Source organism: Chiloscyllium plagiosum, chromosome 28 (genome assembly GCF_004010195.1).
Source record: "Chiloscyllium plagiosum isolate BGI_BamShark_2017 chromosome 28, ASM401019v2, whole genome shotgun sequence".
NCBI lineage: Eukaryota > Metazoa > Chordata > Chondrichthyes > Orectolobiformes > Hemiscylliidae > Chiloscyllium > Chiloscyllium plagiosum.
This window is the reverse complement of record NC_057737.1, coordinates 46,861,817-46,865,767: the sequence shown is the minus strand read 5'-3', so window position 1 is coordinate 46,865,767 and position 3,951 is coordinate 46,861,817. Positions and strand designations below refer to the sequence as shown.

The window sequence follows — 3,951 nt, the reverse complement described above, 5'->3', positions numbered from 1 at the left end:
CCCACAGTCCAAAGATGTGCAGGTCAGGTGAATTGGCCATGCTAAATTGTCCGTAGTGTTAGGTAAGGGGTAAATGTAGGGGTATGGGTGGGTTGCGCTTCGGCGGGTCGGTGTGGACTTGTTGGGCCGAAGGGCCTGTTTCCACACTGTAAGTAATCTAATCTAAAAGAGGAACACCAATGTCCTTTACAACCTTAACACGACATCCAACTCCTTATACTCAAAGGTCTGAGCAATGAAAGCAGGCATGCTAAACGCCTTCTAGAAAAGGAGGTGAATGTTGGATGTCAGTTGGCAGCAGGGAGTGCTGGGTCCAGGGGCATGTTGGGTTAGGGAATTGCCAATCGTGGAACATTGTGTTCACTAGTCTTGGGGGCTGGGTGAGGGATTGAGGGAGGTGTAGTTGTAAGGGGTGAGTGATGAATTGGGGGGAGCTGCAAGGAATGCAGTTTGATTGTTGCCTAGGAGTTCGACTAGCTTTAAAAGCTCAAATATTTCTTGAGTAACTATCAGCTTGACTCTAAAGTATCTGAGTTTAATGGACTCTTTGGAGCGCTTTGAGACACAGGGAAAATCTTCAAATTCCTGGACTATTCCCACGACATCTGCCTTGTCAGGTATTCGCTCACAATTCCAGTCCAAGCTGCTCAAACGACTTTCTGACTGTAGAAAGTCTGTGCCATTGTATTGTCCTAACACCATTCGCCTCCTGCCTTCAGTCACTGGGCTGCCAGAACCTTCATCCTTGCACTCACGTGAAATCCACTGTAACTTCAGTGACGGTGCTATATAAATGCAAATTGTTGCGGCTTCCCTATTACCAGCCAACCACGACCTGACGATATTTTTTTTTTTGCATTTGTGACCGCTGCTCCTTTAATTCCTCCTCCGTCTTTTCCACGGATCAAAGTCAGCATCGGACATTGTACACGATGTTTCTGACCGCGGGCTGACCTGTGCCGAGTGCTGCGGGCGGTGGGACCCAGCGGAAGCCCAGGCGACTGGCTCCGGGAGTGCAGCAGCGCGAGCGTCGCGGGGCGCGGGGAGCGGGGGCGCGGGCGCGGGGGCGGGGGCGCGAGCCCGATGTCGGGGCGCGAGCAGCAGGAGAGTGGCGGCAGCGGGCAGCGCAGGTAGGACCGAGCGGCTGGTACCGAGCAGGAACCCAATAACCGGAATAGAGAGAGAGAGAGAGAGTCTCAAAACACCGTCACCAGGCGGAGTGTCCACTCTCCGCAATAGAGAGAGTCCCCAATATCAGAAATCAGGGGGAAGACTGTCCCCAATATCAGAAATCAGGGGGAAGACAGTCCTCAATATCAGAAATCGGGGGAAGACAATCCCCAATATCAGAAGTCAGGGGGAAGACAATCCCCAATATCAGAAATCAGGGGGAAGACAGTCTCCAATATCAGAAATCAGGGGGAAGACAGTCCCCAATATCAGAAATCAGGGGAAAGACAATCTCCAATATCAGAAATTAGGGGGAAGACAGACCTCAATATCAGAAATCAGGGGGAAGACAGACCTCAATATCAGAAATTAGGGGGAAGACAGACCCCAATATCAGAAATCAGGGGAAAGACAATCTCCAATATCAGAAATCAGGGGGAAGACAGTCCTCAATATCAGAAATCAGGGGAAAGACAGTCTCCAATATCAGAAATCAGGGGGAAGACAGTCCTCAAAAGCAGAAATCAGGGGAAAGACAGTCTCCAGTATCAGAAATCAGGGGAAAGACAGTCTCCAATATCAGAAATCAGGGGGAAGACTGTCCCCAATATCAGAAATCAGGGGGAAGACAGTCCTCAATATCAGAAATCAGGGGAAAGACAGTCTCCAATATCAGAAATCAGGGAGAAGACTGTTCCCAATATCAGAAATCAGGGGGAAGACAGTTCCCAATATCAGAAATCAGGGGGAAGACAGTCCTCAATATCAGAAATCAGGGGAAAGACGGTCTCCAATATCAGAAATCAGGGGGAAGACAGTCCCCAATATCTGAAATCTGGGGAAGACAGTCCCCAATATCAGAAATCAGGGGGAAGACTGTCCCCAATATCAGAAATCAGGGGAAAGACAGTCTCCAATATCAGAAATCAGGGGGAAGACAGTCCCCAATATCAGAAATCAGGGGGAAGACTGTCCCCAATATCAGAAATCAGGGGGAAGACAGTCCTCAATATTAGAAATCAGGGGGAAGACAGTCCCCAATATCAGAAATCAGGGGGAAGACTGTCTCCAATATCTGAAATCAGGGGAAAGACAGTCCCCAATATCAGAAATCAGGGAAAGACAGTCCCCAACATCTGAAATCAGGGGAAAGACTGTCCTCAATATCAGAAATCAGGGGGAAGACTCCCCAATATCAGAAATCAGGGGGAAGGCTGTCCTCAATATCTGAAATCAGGGGGAAGTCACCAATATAGGAAATCAGGGGAAGACAGTCCTCAATATCGGAAATCAGGGGAAGACTGTCCCCAATATCAGAAATCAGGGGGAAGACAGTCCTCAATATCAGAAATCAGGGGGAAGACAGTCCTCAATATCAGAAACCAGGGGAAAGACTGTCTCCAATATCTGAAATCACGTGGAAGACAGTTCCCAATATCAGAAATCAGGGGAAAGACCATCTCCAATATTTGATATCAGGAGGAAGACAGTCCCCAATATCTGAAATCAGGGGGAAGACTGTCCCCAATATCTGAAACCAGGGGGAAGACAGTCTCCAATATCTGAAATCAGGGGAAGACCATCCTCAATATCAGAAATCGGGGGAAGAGAGTCTCTCCAATATCAGAAATCAGGGGGAAGACAGTCCCCAATATCAGAAATCAGGGGAAAGACTATCTCCAATATCTGAAATCAGGGAAAAGACTTTCCAATATCTGAAATCAGGGGGAAGACAATCTCCAATATCTGAAATCAGGGGGAAGACAGTCTCCAATATCAGAAATCAAGGGCAAGACAATCCTCAATATCAGAAATCGGGGGAACAGTCCCCAATATCAGAAATCAGGGGGAACAGTCCCTAGTAACAGAAATCAGGGGAAAGAGAGTCTCCAATAACAAAAATCAGGGGAAAGAGAGTCTCCGAAACAGAAATCAGGGGGAAGACAGTCTCCAATATTGGAAATCAGGGGGAAGACAGGGAATAACAGGAAATCCAGGAGGATTAACAATATATGCAATCAGGCTGTCTAATAACAGAAATCAGGGAGAATGTATAACAGAAATCCAGGAGAATATCTCCAAAACCAGTAATAGGGAGGTTGTCAAATAACTGAAATCAGCATATCATTGTCTCCAGTAACAGAAATCAGGGAGACTATTGTCTCAAAAACTAGCAAGTTAATTTGTACACAATTTGGAACTCAAGGCAGGACAATATAAAAATAGCCATTTGGAAGTACAGGAAACATTCATGTCATGGATCTTCAGAATGACACCCCGTATGGGATTGCTTTGATAAATATGTGCTTTCATTAATCAGACGTTCATAAATCAGTGACCCCATTTAACTGAAATTATGGAGTGTGTCTCCTTAACAGAAGTCAGGAATCTTACGCTGGAAACAGAAATCCAACTAGTTGGAGATTTGCCCACAAGGGGAAACATCCTCTGAGCAATTACACTGTCAAATCCCTTAAGAATTTAGGATGTTTCTGTAAGACCATCTTATGTTCTTCCAGGCTCTGATAAGTATTGGCCCAACTTGCTCAAACTTCCTCATAAGTTAACCCCACCTGCCTAGGAATCAGTTGAGTGTACTGTCTCAAAACTGTTTCCAGTGCAAGTATATCCCTCCTTATGTAAGGAGAACAAGTCTTCCCAATAATCCACGAATGATCTGTTCAGTTGGAACAAGACCTCTCTCCTATTACAAATTAGATTAGATTAGATTACTTACAGTGTGGAAACAGGCCCTTCGGCCCAACAAGTCCACACCGACCC

The 3,951-nt window shown here is 46.3% G+C and overlaps 1 protein-coding gene across 2 annotated transcripts in view; it reads left to right on the top strand.

The window, feature by feature from the left end:
• Positions 1-1,062: 1,062 nt before the first annotated feature.
• camkk1a (calcium/calmodulin-dependent protein kinase kinase 1, alpha a) overlaps positions 1,063-3,951 on the top strand; it is a 242,033-nt gene continuing 239,144 nt past the window's right edge. Inside the window, exon 1 of one of the 2 annotated variants that reach the window (XM_043718834.1) lies at positions 1,063-1,130. The gene's annotated coding sequence lies outside the window, so the exon portion shown is untranslated. The remainder of the gene's footprint in view (positions 1,131-3,951) is intronic. The other variant, XM_043718828.1, reaches the window with a different exon arrangement.